Raw genomic sequence first — 24796 nt, 5'->3', positions numbered from 1 at the left:
GCGCACAAAAGAAGGGGGAGAAAGCGCAAAAGAGAGAGAGAGAATGCAAAAGAGAGGGGGGAGAGAGAGAGCGTAAAAGAGAGGGGGGAGAGAAAGCAAAAGAGAGGTGAGGGAGAGAGAGCACAAAAGAGAGGGGAAGAGAGATAGCAAGGGGTGGGGCCGCTGTACTGCAAAAAATGGCCCGTGTGAACGGGCTTTAGGACTAGTTTACAATAATTTATACTAGGCTTCTAAAAAATAGCTAATTTTCTAGTTTGTAATATTGACTTATCATATCAATAAAGTTTATTTTAAAAAAAAAAAATGATTGCAGTCTGGCGGTTAGTAATCTCGTAGACTACAACACCCATAAGGCTTTGGGTGCGTCTCAGTTTAACACACCCTCTGTTTGGGTGCATTTCAGTTTACGACAACCGTGATGCTGTGAGTACGTACTAGGCTACGGGAGAGACGTCATGTATTGTCCTTAATCACTCCTTCTATGGGTGACGTGTTTCTCGGGTACGTCATGTGAATTTTTGTGCTCCGTGGAATAGCAGAGGAGACTAGGTAATACCGGAGCGGAGAGGTGAGACGGGTATGGAGGGAGGGGTTGGGGGTTTAACAGGAGGTCTAAGGATTGGGAGAAGGATGAACCGGATGATAGAAATGTTTGTATATATGACAAGGCTACTGATATGAGATCCTGGAAGAGCAAGGAATAATATTGCGGCTAGGAATGACTAACAGGGCTAGATGAGCAGGGCAAGGATTCTCATTTAGATGTGAGCAAGTGGACGGCAAGGGTTATATGAAAGGGAGATTATAGATCACCATCACTGGAAAAGACAGCCTCTGGAACCCCCCCCCCCCCCCCCCATTAAATAGCATTAGTTTAATTATCACACACATCATACATAATTATATATATATATTATGTATTTGACAGACATATGTACTGGAGATCAACCGAGCACTTGAATTGAACTCTTCATGTTTATTATTTAGTGACGTTTTGGGGTGCTCACTCCTTCCTCAAATTTTGGATATATATTTTATATGTTATAAACATTTTAATGCTATATGTATTATGTATTCCATAGTTTGGCAAAAAATATATTTGAGAACTAATTTAAAAATAATTTGAATTATTTACTATGCATAATTTATTTGATTTCATATCTTGGTATTTGGTTTTACAATTTTAGTTTAGAAATCACTACATGAAATAAAAAAAAATTTAAATCACTTGATGATATTAAATAAAATAACAGCCATGTATAAAGAGATGGTTAATACATGTATTTTGCTTTAACCCCTTAATGACCACAGCACTTTTCCATTTTCTGTCCGTTTGGGACCAAGGCTATTTTTACATTTCTGCGGTGTTTGTGTTTAGCTGTAATTTTCCTCTTACTCATTTACTGTACCCACACATATTATATACCGTTTTTCTCGCCATTAAATAGACTTTCTAAAGATACCATTATTTTCATCATATCTTATAATTTACTATAAAAAAAATTATAAAATATGAGGAAAAATGAAAAAAAACACACTTTTTCTAACTTTGACCCCCAAAATCTGTTACATATCTACAACCACCAAAAAATACCCATGCTAAATAGTTTCTAAATTTTGTCCTGAGTTTAGAAATACCCAATGTTTACATCTTCTTTGCTTTTTTTGCAAGTTATAGGGCCATAAATACAAGTAGCACTTTGCTATTTCCAAACCATTATTTTTCAAAATTAGCGCTAGTTACATTAGAACACTAATATCTTTCAGGAATCTCTGAATATCCATTGACATGTATATATTTTTTTTTAGTAGACATCCCAAAGTATTGATCTAGGCCCATTTTGGTATATTTCATGCCATCATTTCGCCGCCAAACGCGATTAAATACAAAAAATCGTTCACTTTTTCACAAATTTTTTCACAAACTTTTGGTTTCTCACTGAAATTATTTACAAACAGCTTGTGCAATTATGGCTTAAATGATTGTAAATTCTTCTCTGGGATCCCCTTTGTTCAGAAATAGCAGACATATATGGCTTTGGCATTGCTTTTTAGCAATTAGAAGGCTGCTAAATGCCACTGCGCACTACACGTGTATTATGCCCAGTAGTGAAGGGGTTAATTAGGGAGCATGTAGGGAGCTTTTAGAGGTAATTTTAGCTTTAGTGTAGTGTAGTACACAACCCCAAGTATTGATCTAGGCCAGTTTTGGTATATTTCATCCCACCATTTCACCGCCAAATGCGATCAAATTAAAAAAAAACGTTAATTTTTTTTCACATTTTTAGGTTTTTCACTGAAATCATTTACAAACAGCTTGTGCAATTTTGGCACAAATGGTTGTAAATGCTTCTCTGGGATCCTCTTTGTTCAGAAATAGCAGACATATATGACTTTGGCGTTGCTTTTTGGTAATTAGAAGGCCGCCAAATGCCGCTGCGCATCACGTGTGTATTATGGCTAGCAGTGATGGGGTTAATTATGTAGCTTGTAGGGAGCTTGCAGGGTTAATTTTAGCTTTAGTGTAGAGCTCAGCCTCCCACCTAAAACATCAGACCCCCCTGATGCCTCCCAAACAGCTCTCTTCCCTCCCCCACCCCACAATTGTCCCCGCCATGTTAAGTACTGGCAGAAACTCTGCCAGTACTAAAATAAAAGCTATATTTTTTTGTTTTTGTTTTTTTCTTAGCATATTTACATATGCTACTGTGTAGGATCCCCCCTTAGCCCCCAACCTCACTGATCCCCCACCAAACAGATCTCTAACCCTCCCCCTCTGCCTTAATGGGCGCCATCTTGGGTACTGGCAGCTGTCTGCCAGTACCCAGTTTAGTACAAAAAGTGTTGTTGTTTTTTATTTAATTTCCCTTTTCTGTAGTGTAGCTTCCCCCCCCCCCCAGATCAACCCCCCACCCCTTCCAGATCCCTTAGATTATTTTATTTTTTTTAAAAAAAGTTTGTTTTTTTACTTTTATTCACACTTATTTTTCTGCAGTGTAGCGGTTCCCTCCCGCCCCGTGCACGTGCCCGCCCGCCGCCCCCGTGCACGCTCCCGCCCCTCCCGCCCCCGATCCCGCCCCCCCTCCACTTCATTCGGCACATCGATGGCCGCCCCACCCGCCTCCCAGACTTGCTCCCACCCACCAACGATACCGGCCACCGATGTCCGGTGCAGAGAGGGCCACAGAGTGGCTCTCTCTGCATCGGATGTCCAAGGGGGGTTATTGCAGGATGTCTCGATATCGAGGCATCACTGCAATAACCGGAAAGCAGCTGGAAGTGAGCAGGATCGCTTCCAGCTGCTTTCCAGACCAAGGACGTACGCCACACGTCCTCGGTCATTAAGTGTATTTTTTTGGAGGACGTGTGGCGTACGTCCTTGGTCGTTAAGTGGTTAAATTTGTCATACATCAGCTATGTGTATCTTGCTTTCTTGAGCTTGCAAGCAGTTATAGAAAGTTTGGAACGTACAGATAAAGTGTGTGTGTGTGTGTGTGTGTGTGTGTATATATATATATATATATATATATATAAGTACTTTTTTTTTATTTTTTTATTATTTGTACATACTCTGCATAAATATAGTCCTTACTCAAAGATGTACATTCCTGTGCCAGAAGGATACATGTTACGGTGCTCTGACAAAATGCAGTCGGACATTTGGCAGACAGCATTCTGTCAGTCGGACATTTGGCCAACGGACAGAATGCCGAAGCATGTTCCGATTTCGGCCGAGGGCAGATACACTCCAGAGTGCTCGTTTCTAATCAGAGCCTCGGGTGCCGCAACTGCCTCTGGGAACCTTACCATGGGTCCCAGCCTGCACGTCTTGTAATTATCTGTCTGGGAAATTATCTATCTATCAAATCTATCTATCAAATGTATCTATCTAATATATGTATCTATCTATCTATCAAATCTATCTATCTATTTCGTAGCTGGACTGTTATCTGACAGCCACTTGTCCGTTGGCCAAATGTCCGTCAGCTAGAAGTCCGGCCACGACATGTTACAGTTAGAGGGCAGCTTGAATTGCTTTGTAATTTTGTTGTGAGAAACAATTACCAAGTATTCAAATTTATCTCCAATTTACTCCCCGCATTGACAGGTGTTTTCATTATTGTAAGAACTACCAACACAGTAATAATACATGTCACAGCTTGCTTTTTATTCTTATAATTAGTTTGCATTTCTTTTGCTTGTTTTTAGCAGGGTGCATATATATCCATTTGTATATGAGTGTGTATGTATATGTGTGTATGTATGTATGTATGTATATATGTGTGTGTATGTATGTGTATATGTATATGTATGTATGTATATATATATATATATATATATATATATATATATATATATATATATATATATATATATATATATATATATACACACACTCTGCTAAGAAGTTTAGAAGTCTGAAAATGCATTAAACCTAATAATATAGATCATCCTTTAGCTGCTTATATCATTTTAAACCCATAATTTTCAATGAAAATACTTTTTTTTTCAAATTAGACTCATATTTACTAATGTATTATTTATTCATTTATTAAAATTAGAGACTGTTGAAATCTGTGCCTACAGAAATCTCTAATAACTGTCAAATTCTGGCAGCAAGACGTAAAGATTATTAAAAAACAAACAAAAAAAAACTGTGTGTATTGGTACTGCAGTACTGATTTTTTTTCTTTTAATTAAATAACATTTCTTTCACAAAATGCAAGGCTAGTTGTTCCAATATACATTGTAAAATATTCTGTTTGTATTTAGCAAGGACCATTTTAATTTAAAGGGATAGTAAAGTCCAAATTAAACTTTAATGATTCAGATAGGGCATGCAATTTTAATAAACTTTCTAATTTACTTTTATTAGCAAATGTGCTTTGTTCTCTTGTTATTCTTAGTTGAAAGCGAAACCTAGGTAGGCTCATGCAAATTTCTAAGCCCTTGAAGGCGGCCTCTCATCTGAATGTATTTGACAGTTTTTCACAGCTAGAAGGCATTAGTTCACGTGTTTCATATAGATAACACTGTGCTCATGCACGGAAAGTTATTTAAGAGTCAGCACTAACTGCCTGAAATACAAATCGGTCAAAAGATCTGAGATAAGGAGGCAGTCAGCAGAAGCTTAGATATAAGGTAATTACAGAGGTAAAAATTGTATTTCTATAACGGTGTTGGTTATGCAAAACTGGGGGATGGTAAATAAAGGGATTATTTATCTTTTTTAAACGATAACATTTTTGGTGTTTACTATCCCTTTAATATTGCAAATATATTTGTAAATTACAAATATAAAATTTGCAATATTATTTCTTTTTTTCATCTTTATATTATATGATTATGGTTACTGCTAGATAACCGTGTTATGGTCATAATTGGTTAATTTGGTAAAATTGGTACCTGTTGGCTGGTCAGCTTTTGCAATATTGTTAAACCTTTCTATTCTGCTTTATAAGAATAAGGTCTTGTGAAAAAAAATAATTAAGAATAGAAATCACAAGGAAGCTGGTAATTATATCTAAAACCGCTATTAAAAAAAATAAGAGCCAGAAGCCCTTAGCTTCAGGGAATTTTCCTGCTCAGATATTTGGATTTAAATATTGTCTAGTGAGAACTTGTTGGTTGAGGTCATTGAGAGATGCAATTTAACGATAGCCAAACTAAAATGCAAATATTTACTTTTTACTAAAGTAACAACTTGCAAACATTTCAGTGACACATTCAATTATTGGCAGATGTCAAGCCTGATCTATTACTACTTTTGATGTACTGTATATAAAAAAAATATGAAAAACACTAAAGGGTCATTCTGGTGTAAACCATTAAAATATTTATTTTGTACATTTTTTTTATTTTTATTTTTAAAATAATTCCCTTATTTTCCCATTTGTCTAAACGGTTAGAAATATTTCTTTAGGGAACATACTCCAAAATACATCATCACTCAGAATAATGGTTCTTACCTTAACAAAATGCTGGAGTTGCAGTTCATCTATGCCATCTCTTTATCCAATGGCGCTGCAGCATGGTCTTCAATCTCGGCATGCACATTCTGCCTTGTGGGCACTCGCATGCGCAATGCACCGTGAATCACACTTCCAGTTTTGTGAAGCTAAAATATCGCGTGCGCATATTTTAGGATCGTCATCACTGAGCTGCAGAATAATAGGGACATATATGCATGCATTGCAAAAAATTAAACGATATGTGCATGTGTGACGCCATCTTTATTTTACCTAAGTAGAACTCAGCAATTCGTCAGAATTACAATGGAAAAGAAGGGTTTGGCAGCATTCTTATTTTATGACTTGCATGTAAATGTAAAAAAATGTTAATAGGTGTTATTGGCATTATTGTATAACTTTATATGATGATTTTTAAAAAATGTGGATTAAATTTAGGGTTTACTATCCCTTTAAAGGGACACTAAACTCACATTTGTTCTTGATTCAGATAGAGCATGCGATTTTAATCAACTTTCTAATTTACTCCTATTACCAATTTTTCTTCATTCTCTTTTTATCTTTATTAAAAAAGCGGGAATGTAAAGCTTAAAAGGTAGCCCATTTTTACTTCAGAACCTGGGTTATGCTTGCTTATTGGTTTGCTAAATGTAGCCACCAATAAGCAAGTGCTATCCAGGGTCTGAACCTAAAATGGGCTGGCTCCTACGCTTAAAATTCCTGTTTTTATTTTAATAAAGATAGCAAGAGAATGAAGAAAAATTGATAATAGGAGTAAATTAGAAAGTTGCTTAAAATTGCATGCTCTATCTAAATCATTAAAGGAAAAAAATGTGGGTTTTGTATCCCTTTTAACTTCTGTACAGGAGAAAAACAGCCAACGTAACACTCCCAGAAAGCCTTCATACTCATGCAGAAGCAGTTGCGCATATGCCTGCTCCTAAGTGGCTCACAAGTCTTGGGCATCAGGGGAGGCAGCTAAATGTGTGCAACTTTGGCTTTATGATTACAGGCGTTAAAAACATAGTAAGAAAGGGGATTTTGTTTCAAATTAGCTTTTCTTTAACAAAATAGAGTATTTTATTTTTCCAATGGAGTTAATTCTGGTCACAAATGGGTTAATCACTGCTTAGTGAAGTATTGTCATACAAGCCATTTTCAAAGCATAATCCCAAAATTTTGGTCTTCTTTTATTAGTTATTGTGTGGTTAGCTTATTTTTAAACTAGTCTGTTTTCCTGTAGTGCTGAAAGGATGCCTGGTGGTGTGTAGGAAGTTCTAGTGAACACATTACAGAAAGAATGAGATTTATTTCTAGAATAAATACGTTATCAAAGATGAAATGTTAATAAAAGCTGCGGTCTGATGTTTTAAACTCAATGACACTGTAATTTAAAATACAAATAAATATATATAAACAATATTGCTTAAATATTACTAATCAGCATTCTATGATGCACAGTGCTTTTTAATGTATAGTTTATTTATAGTTTTAACCAGTGGTGGCCAAAAAAATTAATCTTTTTAGTTGGCAAATACTAGATAGAAATTACACTGGGAAGTGCAAGTGGATATTTTGTATAAAATCTGATAGCAAATGGCAATTGCCACATAGTTTATTCTCCTCATGCTTTTTATAGAACATGGTCTTATTTGTTAAAGAATGTCATTTTAACATTAGCGATTGTGCAATTTTGTGTGTTTTTAAAGGGATACTGAACCCAATTTATTTTCTTTCATGATTCAGATAGAGCATGCAATTTTAAGCAACTTTCTAATTTACTCTTATCATTTTTTTCCTTCTCTTGGTATCTTTATTTGAAAAAGAAGAAATGTAAGCTTACGAGCCGGGCCATCTTTGGTTCAGCACCTGGGTACAGTTTGCTGATTGGTGGCTAAATGTACCCACCAACCAGCAAGCGCTATCCAGGGTTCTGAACCACAAATGGGCTGGCTCATAAGCTTACATTCCTGCTTTTTTTTCCAATGAAGATACCAAGAGAATGAAAAAAAATGATAATAGAAGTAAATTAGAAAGTTGCTTAAAATTGCATTATCTATCTGAATCATGAAGTTAAAAAAAAATGGGCACAGTATCCCTTTAACCCCTTTGCAATAAAAGTAGTATTCGGAAGCCAACAGAGCACTGTTGGTTCTGAATGGACACATCCGCTGACCGAATCAGCAGTAGTAGTCTCTACAGCCGTATGTGCTGATTAGGTGACTGCCAGTTTCTGCTTGGGACCAGCAGTACTCTGCAGCTCCCAAGTGGTGTATTTTGTGTTTATCTCCTATCTGAGGGTTAAAGGGACAGTCTAGTCAAAATTAAACTTTCATGATTCAGATAGGGCATGCAATTTTAAACAACTTTCCAATTTACTTTTATCATCAAATTTACTTTGTTCTCTTGGTTTTCTTTGTTGAAACCTAAACCTAGGTAGGCTCATATAATAATTTCTAATCCCTTGAAGGCCGCTTCTTATATTAGTTCTGACAATTTTTTTACAGCTAGCCAGATCTAGTTCATGTTTGCCATATTAGATAACATTGTGCTCACTCCCTTGGAGTTATCTATTAGTTAGCACTGATTGGCTAAAATGGAAGTCTGTCAAAATAACTGAAATAAGCGGGCTGTCTGCAGAGTCTTAGATACAAGGTAATCACAGAGGTAAAAAGTATATTAATATAACAGTGTTGGTTATGCAAAACTGAGGATCTGGTAATAAAAGGATTATCTTTTTAAACAAAAATTCTGGAGTATACTGTCCCTTTAAATACATAGCTATGCATTGTCACTCATGTCCTAGTGGCGGGAAGGGGTTAGCAAATAAGTTTGTAATTTTTCCACTATAAATTGCCCTTTAAAGTATTACAGTGAGATACAGGGGGAAATGTATTATTATCCGAACTGACAATGTTTACAAGCAGGGAACATGTCCACCTGAGATCACAAGGAGCTGACAGCCATGGCTTCCTGTATTTCTCATTGCACAAGCAGTCACTCATGCTGTCAATCAATCATTAAAGGGACATTATACACTCATCTTTTTTCTTTGCATAAATGTTTTGTAGATGATCTATTTATATAGCTCATAAAGTTTTTTTTTTTTAAACAATGTATAGTTTTGCTTATTTTTAAATAACATTGCTCTGATTTTCAGACTCCTAACCAAGCCCCAAAGTTTTATGAGAATACTGACAGATACCTACTCCAGCTTGCTCCTGTTTCTGTAAAGGGTCTTTTCATATGCAAAAGAAGGGGAGGGGGGAGTGTCTTATTTCCCACTTGCAGTGGGCTTTCCAACAACTTTTTCAACAGAGCTAAACTGAGAGCTTCTAAGTAAGTTTTTAAACAGTTTTATACTGAATTTTTATATCAGTATCTGTGTATCTTATTCTTTGTAGTAGTGTCTATTACATGCAGTTATATTATATGAAAATGAGTGTATACTGTCCCTTTAATCTGCCACCTCTGAGATTGAGGAGAATTTTGCAAACAGTGGTCTTAAATTGCATTTGCAGGCATGACTGGGTGAGCCTGCAACCGATAGCCATTCACAAATGTATACATTTTCCCCATAGTATAAACAAAAAAGTACTAATATTTTGTTTCTTACAGTCTTTTCAATATGTTTAGTTTAATAATGGGTAGTTCAGGGGTTAGCAAATCTGTTTAAAATTTACGAGCCAGTAAAAATATTTAGGAGCCAGACACATTTTTAGGAGCCAGTAAGAATATGTAGAAGCCATACAGTAGTATTTGTATATAGATATATGGAGAATAAGCCAAAAAGTTAGAAGCCATGGGTAAAAGTTTACTGGCAGTAAAAAAGGGTTTATAGCTGTCTGGTCTGTGTAGGAAATAAGCACACCTTTAAAACTTTTTCCCCAAAAACATTACTCTGTATCTAAAAGTTTACTGGCACCTGGGTTTGTCGAGCTCTAGTAGTTACATGGCTATTAGTTGTTACATGTGACAACAATAACAAGTTTTGCATTAGTTGTTCTGTTTAATTTAGAACACTCCATGTTCCAATAACATGTAAACAAAAAACAACAACCAAACAGCAGAGTAATACAGTCCTATATAAAACAACAAATGCTTTCTTGTGCCAAATGTATACTCGCCCTTCTCAAAATTATTATCAGTTCTGATATGTATAGCAGACTTGTGTACCACCTTGACAGTCTCTAGGTGTGTCTGTTCACCTCCCCTGTAGGCGTGAGGACATAGAAGAAAAACATACACAATATAGTGCGTTATTGTATGTTTAAAAATAAATAAAAAAAATACTATAGATCCTTTGTGAATTCAATACTCACTCTAGATAGATCTCTAATAAGCACTGTTAAATATCCAAGAAAGTAGTGGACTGAGAAAGTAGTAGTTCTGGCCTGAGAGTTATAGACAAATGTATAATAGGGTTCTGCTTAGAGATGGGAAGGCCGGGAAAAATGCTCCTCCCCCCCCCCCCCTGGAAAAATTGAAAAAAAATATTATGTAGTGTGGAATATTTATTTATTTATTAAATATTTTACCAGGAAGGATACATTGAGATTTCTCTCGTTTTCAAGTATGTCCTGGGTCCACAAAACATTGCATTGATACAATAGGGTACAATAAAATTCACAAAACAATAATAATACACAATATATGCAAACATTTAACATAGAACAGGTAGGAAATATATAATCAATCATGACAGGTGCATTCTGTTTTGAGATATGTAGAGGGGGATCTCTTAAAGGATATTAGGCTTGGGGAAGGTTTGAAAGTGTGCAGGAGGTCATTTCTTAATTGTGGTGCTCTGTAGGAAAAGGAGGATCGAGCTGCTTTCTTTTTGTATTGAGGCAAGCTAAATAATGTGCTGGTTCTGGATCGGAGGTTAAAGGAGGTGGGAATAGCCGGGGAGAGCATTCTGCTCAGGTAGGGTGGGAGCTTCCCAGAAAGGCTCTTAAACACAAGTCAGGAAAGATGGAGGGTGCGTCTGGATTCCAGTGTCAGCCAGTTTATTTCTTTTAGCATGTCACAATGGTGGGTCCTGTAGTTACATTGTAGCACAAAGCGGCAGAACGAGTTATACAATTTATTAAGGTGAGTTAGTTTGCGGTGCAGGTGCGTATACTACGTCCCCGTAATCCATGATAGGCATCAGCATTTGCTGTACAATCTTTTCCTTTACTGTAGGGTTGAGGCAAGATTTGTTTCTGTACAGGGCACCTAGTTTTGGATAAAGTTTAGATGCAAGTTTTTCTATGTGGAGGCCAAAAGATAGATTAGGGTCTAACAACATACCCAAGTATTTGAAAGAGTGGACTGCGGTCAGTGTGCCATTTGATTTTGTTTTAATGCGTTGATGGGAATTTTGTAATTTGTGTAATTTAGGTCCCGTTCCAAAGATCATTGTGACCGTTTTGTCAGTGTTTAGGAAGAGTTTGTTTTTTGAGATCCACCTTTCTACCTCAGTGAACTGGTCTTGGAGCACTGCTTCAAGTTGCTGCAGATCGGAATTGTTTGCATAGATTACCGTGTCATCTGCGTACATGTGTACAGTTGAGGATTTGCAGACTGGCAGATCATTTATTAATAATGTGAATAGTAGGGGGCCAAGAATGGAACCTTGGGGAACACCACACGTGACTGGGAGAGGGAGGGAGTCATTGTCAGAAATGGAGACATATTGTGATCGATCCGATACATATTATCGAAACCAGGTTAACGGACGATCAGCAATACCAGAGTTTTTTAGTTTGAGCAGTAGTATGTCGTGGTCTACTGTTTCAAAGGCCTTTGCAAAATCAAGGAAAATTGCTCCAGTTAGGTCTCCTTGTTCCATGCCAGTTTGGATGTCGTTGCAAACTTTTAGGAGGGCAGTTGTAGTGGAGGGATTCGGGCGAAAACCTGATTGATCAGGGGTCAGATAGTTAGATTGTTGGTAATACTCGCATGATTGCATATGGACGCAAGATTTTTGACAATACTGGGAGCAATGATATAGGGCGGTAGTTAGAAACTAAGGTTAACTCCCCACTTTTATGAATAGGCACTACTCTTACAGTTTTCCAAAGTTTGGATATGTATCCAGACATCAAGGATTCGTTAATATGTTCTTTTACAATGATAAATAATATGTCTATGACCTGGTAGTCAAACTATATAGCACAATGACCTTAAAGTGAAGGTCCATTTTGATGAATTAGTGCCTGTTTTTTTATAAACCTATTAAAAACAAGGGCACTTTAATTCATCAAATTTGACATTTCACTGTTTTCTTCAAAAACGTACCTTTTAATCCTGGCAGCCGCTCCAGCACTTCCTCCGCCCGTTGCAAGCCGTTTTCGCAGGTCCAAAATGACGAATATGGCTTCCTCCAATCACAGCGTTGCATCAGGCCAAGATTCCCCCGGGGGGGAAGCTGTGATTGGAGGAAGCCTGATTCGTCATTTCTGATGTCTTCAGAGGCTTCCGACGGCCGAGGGAATCGCTGGAGCAGCATTCAGGATTAAAAGGTACGTTTTTGAAGAAAACGGTGAAATGTCAATTTTGATGAATTAAAGTGCCCTTGTTTTTAATAGGTTTATTAAAAACCAGGCACTAATTCATCAAAATGGAACTTCACTTTAATGAAAGGTTTCTGAGACTTTATGTAAAGTCTCAATCATTGCAAGTTCTCTCAGCTGAAGACAAGCAAATCCTGGAATACAATTCAAGTACACTGTACTTCTCAATGCAGTTCTCAAATAAAAGAAATTAGCATTTCTGCCTCTAGGGGGGCACTGCAGTGGAAAGGCTTCAGATTAGTTTGCTTGTGGGCTCCATCTTGTACCTACTACAGTGGGTGATTGTTGGTGTATAGTAGATGATAGTTTTTGTCCTCTCAGGCTTTAATTGACAGGTAAGAGTTAAATTTGTCTGACAAATATAATCTTTATAACCTTTATCTAAATTATTCCAATTAATGTTCTCCCCATCACAGCATAATGTTTACCTATACAGGCAGTCCCCGGGTTACAGACATCCGACTTAAGTACAACTCGTACTTACAAATGGAGAAAATAGAGCTTTATCGCTAATCCTTCATTTCAGGATAACGCAAAATACTCAAAATCCAATTGTCACAAGGACAGAAAGTGATGTGAAATTTTCTGAACAAGGGCACAGATAGCAAAACAAACTTTTCCCTTTGCTATCCAAAACTATAAAAATGTTTGGCTAGAGTTTCACCTAAAAAAAATGTGCCTGTTCCAACTTACATACAAATTCAACTTAAGAACTAACCTACAGAACCTATCTTGTCCGTAACCTGGGGGCTGCACTACTTTGCTTTTTGTTCCTCCTCTCAGTAAAATGGTGACACCAACATCTAGAGTTTGGAAACCTTTCCACAGTGCAATTGCTGCTGAGAGCAAAGCTGCAATTTGCAAATATTGTGAGAAGAAATATTGTTTTCCAAATGCTACAAGGATGACAAACACATCCTTGCATGCCAGAGGTGTCCTAAAGACATTAAAAAATACTTTATGGAAATAATTGATGTGGGCCATAATAAAAGTGCAAGTAGCTTTTCCCTCCAAAATTCTTTCTGCTGCTTCTGTATCATCACCAAGTGTTTCTTCACTATCCACTGGCCTCAAAAAAAATCCACACCTGATCAAGCTCTTAATAAAATCTTTCACTTTACTTTCTTCAGCAGTTGTAAGCTTGTTTCAATCCGTGCTAACCCTAAAGTGAATGTAAATTTTGATGAACCAGTGCCCGGTTTTTAATAATCCTAATAAAATCGGGGACACTTTCATTCATCAAACTTTACATTTCAGTGATTTTGTTAAAATACTTACCTTTTATTCATGAAAGCCGCTCCAGCGCTTCCCCCGTCCGTCGCAAGCCTCTTCCTACGATCCCGGCCTTCCTCCAATCACAGTGTTTCTTTAGGCAATGATTCCCCCGGGGGGGGGGGGTGGAGCCGTGATTGGAGGATGCTGGAATCGTCATTGCTGACGTATGAAGAAGCTTGCGACAGGCTGGAGAAGCGCTGGAGCGGCTTTCAAGAAGAAAAGGTAAGTATTTTAACAAAACCAGTGAAATGTAAAGTTTGAATGAAAAGTGCCCCTGTTTTTAATAGGATTTTTTAAAACTGGGCACTCATTCTGCAAACTTTACATTCACTTTACGTTTTTAGAAGTCCATGAGAAAAATGACAAATATAAAGAGGAAGATGAAATGGAAAATGATAGCAGTAGTCCAGAAAATGAGATAGATTACATTGCATGTATAGGTTATTTGTAGAGCGCCAACAGATTCTGCGGCGCTATAAACAAAGGCGGAGTACAACAAAACAATTATATGGATCAAATGGGTAGAGGACCCTTCCAAGAGTTGCACTGTTGTAGTCAGCTCTCAAGAAGGTGATCTACAAACAGCTGGACTCTTAGGCTTACATGCTAAGGGGGTTCAGAGGATAGCAATGGTGGAGAGGAACTGGTATAAAGAAAGGTTAGCATAGGTTGTATGCATCCCTGAACAGTAGAGTCTTTAGGGAGCGCTTGAAGCTTTCAAAACTATGGGAGAGTCTTGTCGAGACAGAGAGTTCCACAAGATGGGAGCCAGTCTGGAGAAGTCCTGTAAACGGGGTTTGATGAGGTTACAAGAGAGGAGCAGAGTAGGAGGTCATGAGCAGAGCGAAGTGGACGGGAGGGAGAGTATCTGGAGACAAGGTCTGAGATATAGGGGGGAGCAGTTGAGGTCTTTGTATGTCAGAGTGAGAATTTTGTGTTTGATCCTAGAGGCGAGAGGAAGCCAGTGAAGGGATTGGCAGAGAGGTGCAGCAGATGAAGAGTGACGTGTAAGGAAGATGAGTCTGGCAGAGGCATTCATTATGGATTGTAAAGGAGCTAGGCGGCAGGTTGGGAGACCAGAGAGGACAGAGTTGCAGTAATCGAGGAAGGAAAGAATGACAGAGTGGATTAATATCTCTTAGTTGTGTCTTGTGTAAGGAAGTGTCTAATTTTAGAGATGTTTTTAAGGTGGAAGCTGCAGAATGTGAGGAGTGAAAGAAAGATCTGAGTCAAATGTGACCCCGAGACATCGGGCATGCGGGGTAGGGGTAATGATGGAGTTGTCGACAGTTATAGAGAGATTGGGGGTGGAGATTTTGGAAGAAGTGGGGAAAATAAGGAGCTCAGTTTTGGAGAGATTTAGCTTGAGGTAGTGAGAGGACATCTCTTCCTGGATAGGTTGTGTCGGTTTCCTTTTCTCAATTTTTTTTAAAAGATAATGGAGCTATGGAGCTTAAATATTGAGGTGGTCCTTACACCCCCCAATGACCATAGCCCAGTGGCGTATTTAGGTTTTGTGCTGCCCTAGACACTCAAAATTCTGCTGTCCCCCCCAAAGGTGTTTTTTTTTTTCCCCCCTTAATATTTTTTTGGGTAAGTGTGTAAAAAAAATAAAAAAAAATAATTTTCTTTTATAACAATTCAAAAGAAAATGGGCTAGCAAAACACTTGTGGGTTGAATTGCATGCAATCTCATACCATTTTCTCCCTGAGAGAAGGAAGACAAAAGGAGAGGGGAGAAAAGGGAGGGAGAGAGAGAGAAAAGAGAAAAGTGGGGAGGGAGAGGAGAAAAGGGGAAAGAAAGAAAGAAAGGAGCAAGGGAAGGAGTTGAGAGAAGGGAGTTGGGGGAGGAAGGGAGGGAAAGAAGAATACACTTTCAAACAATCACTGCCCTTCACATGCAACAACATACAGTAATTACCATCATTCAAGTAATGAAACGTTTTAAGTGTCCATTTACTATTTACTCCATGGGTTCATGAATGCAGAGAAAGCTAGCTATTTTAATATGATCTGAGCTACAGCACAGGTGATACAATCAGCTGCTCGGTTACTAACAAACCCTCCCCAAAGGCAGTTCTGAGAATGTTAGTGAGTCCTGTTGATTGGAATTGAAGAACCCTGATGTAAAATAACCCAACATTTAGGAGTGAAACTTTTTTTTTTTAGGAGCTAATATGCTTGTTTGCTGTTTAATCCCATAGTCTAAATACTCTAGTAACTATAAGGAGCCTATAGATTAATATGGAGTTAGCAACTGTTTGATACATGTATGCAATATTTAGAAAACATCAATAATATTTAAAGCTTTTCATACACTATTTTTTAGGAGCCAGACAAAGGTATTGCATGTAGTTTAAAGTAAAGGTAAACTTTGATGAATGAAAGCCCGTTTTTTTAAAAATACTATTAAAAACAGGGGCACTTTCATTCATCAAAGTTTACAAAGTAGCCGTTTTGATTAAAAAAAACGTACCTCTCTTCTTTGCACAGCCAGAGTAGCTTCCCCCACCCGGAGATCCTCTCTTCACACGTCAGCAATGACTAATCCAACTTCCTCCAATCACGGCTTACCCTGGGGGGAAAGCCGTGATTGGAGGAAGCTGGATTAATCATTGCTGACGTGTGAAGAGAGGATCTCCGTGTGGGGGAAGCTGCGCTGGCTGTGAAAAAAACAAAGGTAAGTTTTTAATCAAAACAGCTGCTTTGTAAACTTTGATGAATGAAAGTGCCTCTGTTTTTAATAGTATTTAAAAAAAATGGGCTTTCATTCATCAAAGTTTACCTTCACTTTAAATAGTTTAATATTCAGAAGAAAAATTCTAGTAGCGGTATGTGGCTCCTCCTGCTCCCAGGATTTACCAGACCCTGGTATAAACATGGATGCAGAGTAAATTTAGTTGTTGGCAGCTATATTTTCAGTGTAGCTGCGGAAGTTCCCTTTGTAATACTACATACTTTTTTTTTTTTCTTTTTTCTTCTAGTAGCATCCCCATTATGCTGCTTGCTCTGTCATGCAGCACTGTGCACTGCTGTAGAGCTCAAGGGCAATCCTGTGGGACCACTTATTGCTTTGGAGACTACAGCGGGTACATACCGAGCATGTGCCAATAAAACAATGCTTGTGCATTACTATATCTGTGTATAGTGGTTGGATTGGAAATAATCCCCATGTGGTACAAGAAGACAAGGAAACGAAGAAAAACTTTAAAAAACGCTCATTCAATGTATTTAATGGAAATTTAGGTTAAAGTAAACGGGTATATTACAATTTTCTTTAGTTTATACTATGATGGCTAAGTTGGCCAGTGATTGATTGGTTCTTTTAAAAGTGCGCTCCACGCTGCATGTCAAAAGTACAAATCCCAGCATGCCAAAGCTGCGGTTCTGATGAATTATTTGACAGGGTGGATTTAATGTAAATCAAATTGATTTACATCATTATTGTCTTACTAGTGATTTAATCGTTTTTTTTTTTTTTTTTTTTTTTTTTTTAAATCATGGTTTTCATTTTTAGAATAATATTTTAGATTATTATTTTCCAGTTAAATCAGACCATTACTGATTTGGTTATATATCATTAGATATGAATAGATAGATCATTAAATGGGTGACATTATTTGGAGGTGAAATATCTCTAGTTTAATTGGTTAATCATTCATATTTTATCAACTTTTCAGGTGTCCTTTATTAGAAGGAGAAATAGTTTTAACTAAAACAATAACATTATATTTTATTTTTAATGCTTGCCCCTCCCTCCTCAAGCTTAGGTTCTTGTACAGAACTATTCCACTCCAAATAATCTTCTATTCAGTGAGCTTCCTGAAACTTAGTATGAGTTTATACTGTGTACATAAATTTACAGGGCATTAAAGGAACAGTAAAGTCAAAAATTAAACTTCATAATTCAGAAAGAACATGCAATGTTTAACAATTTTCAAATTTACTTATCTTATCTAATTTGCTTTATTGTCTTGGTATCCATTGTTGCAAAGCCTTCATAGGAGGTTTAGAAGCAATGCACTACTGTGAGCTTGCTGCGTGTCACTGTCTCACTCAATGTATTAAGCTAGGCTCCAGTAGAGCATTGCTTTTTCAACAAAGGATTCCAAGAAAATGAAGCAAATCTCATAATAGAAATCTAAAATCTCAAAGTTGTATGCTCTATCTGAAACCCCAACGTTATCTTTCATTATTATTTCCCTTTAAAGGGACATGAAACCCAAATTTTTTCTTTTGTGATTCAGATAGATCATGCCATTTTAAACAACTTTCTAATTTACTTCTATTATCTAATTTGCTTCGTTCTCTTGATATTATTTGTTGAAAAGCATATCTAGAATAGGATAAGTAGCTGCTGATTGGTGGCTGCACATAGATGTCTTGTGTGATTGGCTCACCCCTGTGCATTGCTATTTCTTCAACAAAGAATATCTAAAGAATGAAGCAAACTATGCTCATTTTATAACATTTTTGCTGTGAAGAAGGGGCATGATATTTCTTCAGGCACAAATTCACAGCTTTGAGAACTAGAAAACCAATATTATGTGATATCTTCAAGATAGAAAAATTGTCCAAAATAATCTTACAGAAACCTCTGAGAAAGTATGACATTGTGAATGGAATAATGGAATTAATTTAACAACCAACCCCCCCCCCCCAAAAAAAAAAATCTTGCTATACGATTAAAAAATAATCTATATTTCAGGATGAATAACCTTTTGGATTATAATGTATCTTAACAAGCAATATAATTTACCATCACTAAAGATAAACTCTAGTTTCTGTCATCAATTACTTAAAAAACGGGTGCTAAACTCACCCTTTATGTGCTGAAGCATATCGCTAAAATCGGCGCCTCTAGCCGCCCATGGCACAGCACTTTAATTGATTTTTATCCACCCTGTTTGCGTTTGTATGCTGCCTGTTGTAGAAAATGGCTGACTTTGTAATTCAGCAGAGCACTAGGGGCTCAGCAGCCTGGCACTTCTATATGAACCTGGTGATTTGCTGTACCACTGTTTTTTTTGTTTTTTATTTCTGTTTCTCAGGCTCCTGTAATGTCAGGCTGCTGGGGACTTGGTGATCTGCTGCACCACTGCTTTCTGCTTCCCATGCCCCTGCAGTGTCAGTCTTCTGGGGAGCATGATCTTGTTTTTCCTCCAGACAGATCATTGTTTACTTTCAACCCTGTCATCTGTCTCAGGGTTTGTTTTATTGTGACGCTCAAACACAAAATAGAAGCACTGTATTTGTCCAATCAGAATACTGATACAAGGTCCTAGCAATATCCGTGCTCTAGGACACAGTGATTTGCTAAACACTTTTTTTGTTAAATTTATTAAAAGTACAGTACCGCTCAGGACCCACACAGCAGTGCTGGTTCTGTGCTGAAACTGCTACAGATCCCTGACATCACTAGCATCGAACGAATTAGAGCATTTAATTTTATTACACTAATGGACCTTTAAAAAATAAACCTCTGCAGGGCAAATATTTAGAAAAAACTTAGGAGGATTGTAATGTCTACCATGAATATTTTAACTATAACTTTAAAGGGACACTCAGGTTAAATTAAATTTTTATGATTCAGATACAGCATGTAATTTTAAACAACTTTCCAATTTACTTTGATTAAAAAAAAATGTGCACAGTCTTTAATATTTACAATTTTTGAGTCACCAGATCCTACAGAGCATGTGCAAGAATTCACAGGCTATACGTATATGCAATTGTGATTGACTGATTGCTATCACATGGTACAAGGGGAGTGGAAATATACATAACTTTAAAATTTGTTATAAAAAAAATCTACTACTCATTTGAAGCTCAGACTAAGTGCTATTGCATTGTCTTGTTATCTTGCATTTGTTGATTATACAAATCTAATGTGTTGAATGGTCCTTTAAGTAAAAGCTTTTAAAACTGATTTTGAAACCAATGTGAATTACATGTATGTTTAACATGTATGTATACATTTTATTCTTCTTTTGACTTTGCACCATGTTGCAGTTTGTGGCTAAAAATAAAATATTTAACCATAAAAATTACGTTTAGTGTTCACCCCAAGGCCTATTTATCGGGCACAGCACTCGGCTCATTTTGCTAACATTTTAGCCAACATTAAGCTAAACTTAACTAATATATATTTTTTGTAAAATAACATTTAAAGGGATACTGAACCCATTTTTTTTTCTTTCATGATTCAGAGAGAGCATGCAACTTTCTAATTTACCCCTATTATCAATGTTTAATCGTTCTCTTGCTATCTTTATTTAAAAAGCAGGAATGTAAAGTTTAAGAGCCTGTGCTCTAAAAGAAGTTGTCTACCGCGTAGGAATGTGTATACCACGTCACTTCCGGTGACGTGTAATCAGCTGTTGTAGGTTTGTGGCACTCACTGCGCATGCGCAAGAGGCCCAACCTCCTCCAAACAGCTGTTTAAGCCGACTTATTTGATAACAACAAGTCGGGAGAATCTATGGGCTGTGCCGCGCCGCGCATGCGTACACGGCCCTACTCATCAGACAAGACCCTATTGGTTGTACAGCCACTGACTTCACGGACCAATCAGATAATGCAGTAACACTTTTTTTTGCTATGTATTATCTGATCGGTCCGTTTGATTTGCCCACGTCAATTCACCAAATTGTTCTATCGCAAACCGCCGATTTGCCGTGCCTGGGGGGGGGGGGGGTCGTGCTTATGGGGGTTACAGGGGGTGCTTATGGACCTACATAAGCCCCATCTGCACCCACTGTAACCCCCATAAGCACCCCCTGTGTAACTTTCGTAAGCCCCATCAGCACCACCTGTAAACCTCATAAGCATGACCCCCCGGGCACGGCAAGTCTGCGGCGTGCAATGGAACAATTTAATGAATGTGCGCATGCGCGGCACGGCCCCTAGAATCCTGCGACCCGTTATCAAATAAGTCGGCTTAAACAGCTGTTTGGAGGAGGTTGGGCCTCTTGCGCATGTGCAGTGACCACAAACCTCCAGCAGCTGATTCACGTCACCGGAAGTGACGTGGTATACACATTCCTACGCGGTAGACAACTTCTTTTAGAGCACCGGCTCTTAAGCCTTACATTCCTGCTTTTTAAATAAAGATAGCAAGAGAATGATGAAACATTGATAATAGGAGTAAATTAGAAAGTTGCCTAAAATTGGGGTTTAGTATCCCTTTAACAAAAAAGCCAACCATTGAATACAGAATTATTATGTTTGGTACAAGCTTTTGTTTAAAGTATATAGAATTTCTCCAACATAGGTGTGTCCGGTCCACGGCGTCATCCTTACTTGTGGGATATTCTCTTCCCCAACAGGAAATGGCAAAGAGCCCAGCAAAGCTGGTCACATGATCCCTCCTAGGCTCCGCCTTCCCCAGTCATTCTCTTTGCCGTTGTACAGGCAACATCTCCACGGAGATGGCTTAGAGTTTTTTAGTGTTTAACTGTAGTTTTTATTATTCAATCAAGAGTTTGTTATTTTAAAATAGTGCTGGTATGTACTATTTACTCTGAAACAGAAAAGAGATGAAGATTTCTGTTTGTAAGAGGAAAATGATTTTAGCAACCGTTACTAAAATCGATGGCTGTTCCACACAGGACTGTTGAGAGGAATTAACTTCAGTTGGGGGAACAGTGAGCAGACTTTTGCTGCTTGAGGTATGACACATTCTAACAAGACGATGTAATGCTGGAAGCTGTCATTTTCCCTATGGGATCCGGTAAGCCATTTTTATTACAGACTGTAAATAAGGGCTTCACAAGGGCTTTTTAAGACTGTAGACATTTTCTGGGCTAAATCGATTCATATATAAACATATTTTATACTCCTTAGCCTTGAGGAATTATTTTAATCTTGGGAATTTTGTAAAATATATCGGCAGGCACTGTATTGGACACCTTATTCTCTAGGGGCTTTCCCTAATCATAGGCAGAGTCTCATTTTCGCGCCGGTATTGCGCACTTGTTTTTGAGAAGCATGACATGCAGTCGCATGTGTGAGGAGCTCTGATACATAGAAAAGACTTTCTGAAGGCGTCATTTGGTATCGTATTCCCCTTTGGGCTTGGTTGGGTCTCAGCAAAGCAGATACCAGGGACTGTAAAGGGGTTAAATGTAAAAACGGCTCCGGTTCCGTTATTTTAAGGGTTAAAGCTTCCAAATTTGGTGTGCAATACTTTTAAGGCTTTAAGACACTGTGGTGGAATTTTGGTGAATTTTGAACAATTCCTTCATACTTTTTCGCAATTGCAGTAATAAAGTGTGTTCAGTTTAAAATTTAAAGTGACAGTAACGGTTTTATTTTAAAACGTTTTTTGTACTTTGTTATCAAGTTTATGCCTGTTTAACATGTCTGAACTGCCAGATAGACTGTGTTCTGAATGTGGGGAAGCCAAGGTTCCTTCTCATTTAAATAGATGTGATTTATGTGACACAAAATTTAGAGAAAATGATGCCCAAGATGATTCCTCAAGTGAGGGGAGTAAGCATGGTACTGCATCATCCCCTCCTTCGTCTACACCAGTCTTGCCCACTCAGGAGGCCCCTAGTACATCTAGCGCGCCAATACTCCTTACTATGCAACAATTAACGGCTGTAATGGATAATTCTATCAAAAACATTTTAGCCAAAATGCCCACTTATCAGCGAAAGTGCGACTGCTCTGTTTTAGAAAATTCTGAAGAGCATGAGGACGCTGATGATATTGTTTCTGAAGGGCCCCTACACCAGTCTGAGGGGGCCAGGGAGGTTTTGTCTGAGGGAGAAATTTCAGATTCAGGGAAAATTTCTCAACAAGCTGAACCTGATGTGATTACATTTAAATTTAAGTTGGAACATCTCCGCGCTCTGCTTAAGGAGGTGTTATCCACTCTGGATGATTGTGAGAATTTGATCATCCCAGAGAAACTATGTAAAATGGACAAGTTCCTAGAGGTCCCGGGGCCCCCCGAAGCTTTTCCTATACCCAAACGGGTGGCGGACATTGTAAATAAAGAATGGGAAAGGCCCGGTATACCTTTCGTCCCTCCCCCCATATTTAAAAAATTGTTTCCTATGGTCGACCCCAGAAAGGACTTATGGCAGACAGTCCCCAAGGTCGAGGGGGCGGTTTCTACTCTAAACAAACGCACCACTATACCCATAGAAGATAGTTGTGCGTTCAAAGATCCTATGGATAAAAAATTAGGTTTGCTTAAAAAGATGTTTGTTCAGCAAGGTTACCTTCTACAACCAATTTCATGCATTGTCCCTGTCACTACAGCCGCGTGTTTCTGGTTCGATGAGCTAGAAAAGGCGATCACTAGTAATTCTCCTTCTTATGAGGAGATTATGGACAGAATCCGTGCTCTCAAATTGGCTAATTCTTTCACCCTAGACGCCACTTTGCAATTGGCTAGGTTAGCGGCGAAAAATTCTGGGTTTGCTATTGTGGCGCGCAGAGCGCTTTGGTTGAAATCTTGGTCAGCGGATGCGTCTTCCAAGAACAAATTGCTTAACATTCCTTTCAAGGGGAAAACGCTGTTTGGCCCTGACTTGAAAGAGATTATCTCCGATATCACTGGGGGTAAGGGCCACGCCCTTCCTCAGGATAGGTCTTTCAAGGCCAAAAATAAACCTAATTTTCGTCCCTTTCGTAGAAACGGACCAGCCCCAAGTGCTACGTCCTCTAAGCAAGAGGGTAATACTTCTCAAGCCAAGCCAGCCTGGAGACCAATGCAAGGCTGGAACAAGGGAAAGCAGGCCAAGAAACCTGCCACTGCTACCAAGACAGCATGAAATGTTGGCCCCCGATCCGGGACCGGATCTGGTGGGGGGCAGACTCTCTCTCTTCGCTCAGGCTTGGGCAAGAGATGTTCTGGATCCTTGGGCGCTAGAAATAGTCTCCCAAGGTTATCTTCTGGAATTCAAGGGGCTTCCCCCAAGGGGGAGGTTCCACAGGTCTCAATTGTCTTCAGACCACATAAAAAAAACAGGCATTCTTACATTGTGTAGAAGACCTGTTAAAAATGGGAGTGATTCATCCTGTTCCATTAGGAGAACAAGGGATGGGGTTCTACTCCAATCTGTTCGTAGTTCCCAAAAAAGAGGGAACGTTCAGACCAATCTTAGATCTCAAGATCCTAAACAAGTTTCTCAAGGTTCCATCGTTCAAAATGGAAACCATTCGAACAATTCTTCCTTCCATCCAGGAAGGTCAATTCATGACCACGGTGGATTTAAAGGATGCGTATCTACATATTCCTATCCACGAGGAACATCATCGGTTCCTAAGGTTCGCATTCCTGGACAAGCATTACCAGTTCGTGGCACTTCCGTTCGGATTAGCCACTGCTCCAAGAATTTTCACAAAGGTACTAGGGTCCCTTCTAGCGGTGCTAAGACCAAGGGGCATTGCAGTAGTACCTTACTTGGACGACATTCTGATTCAAGCGTCGTCCCTTCCTCAAGCAAAGGCTCACACGGACATTGTCCTGGCCTTTCTCAGATCTCACGGATGGAAAGTGAACGTAGAAAAGAGTTCTCTATCTCCGTCAACAAGGGTTCCCTTCTTGGGAACAATAATAGACTCCTTAGAAATGAGGATTTTTCTGACAGAGGCCAGAAAAACAAAACTTCTAAACTCTTGTCAAATACTTCATTCCGTTCCTCTTCCTTCCATAGCGCAGTGCATGGAAGTAATAGGTTTGATGGTAGCGGCAATGGACATAGTTCCTTTTGCGCGCATTCATCTAAGACCATTACAACTGTGCATGCTCAGTCAGTGGAATGGGGACTATACAGACTTGTCTCCGACGATACTCAATGCTCTCAAGGCTTGGCCTCAGCTAGCAAAGGCCAAGTTCATACGGTTTCAATCAGACAACATGACGACTGTTGCGTACATCAACCATCAGGGGGGAACAAGGAGTTCCCTGGCGATGGAAGAAGTGACCAAAATCATTCAATGGGCGGAGACTCACTCCTGCCACTTGTCTGCAAT

At 38.5% G+C, this 24796-nt stretch overlaps 1 protein-coding gene across 2 annotated transcripts in view; it reads left to right on the top strand.

The window, feature by feature from the left end:
- Positions 1-413: 413 nt before the first annotated feature.
- Positions 414-24796, top strand: part of CNST (consortin, connexin sorting protein) — a 405923-nt gene continuing 381540 nt past the window's right edge. The window contains exon 1 of one of the 2 annotated variants that reach the window (XM_053711046.1): positions 414-549. The gene's annotated coding sequence lies outside the window, so the exon portion shown is untranslated. Of the gene's footprint in view, positions 569-24796 lie in introns of both variants that reach the window. The other variant, XM_053711045.1, reaches the window with a different exon arrangement.

The sequence above is a fragment of the Bombina bombina genome, chromosome 4 (genome assembly GCF_027579735.1).
Source record: "Bombina bombina isolate aBomBom1 chromosome 4, aBomBom1.pri, whole genome shotgun sequence".
Classification (NCBI taxonomy): domain Eukaryota; kingdom Metazoa; phylum Chordata; class Amphibia; order Anura; family Bombinatoridae; genus Bombina; species Bombina bombina.
The sequence above is the reverse complement of the archived record's forward strand: the minus strand, read 5'-3'. Positions and strand labels throughout refer to the sequence as shown.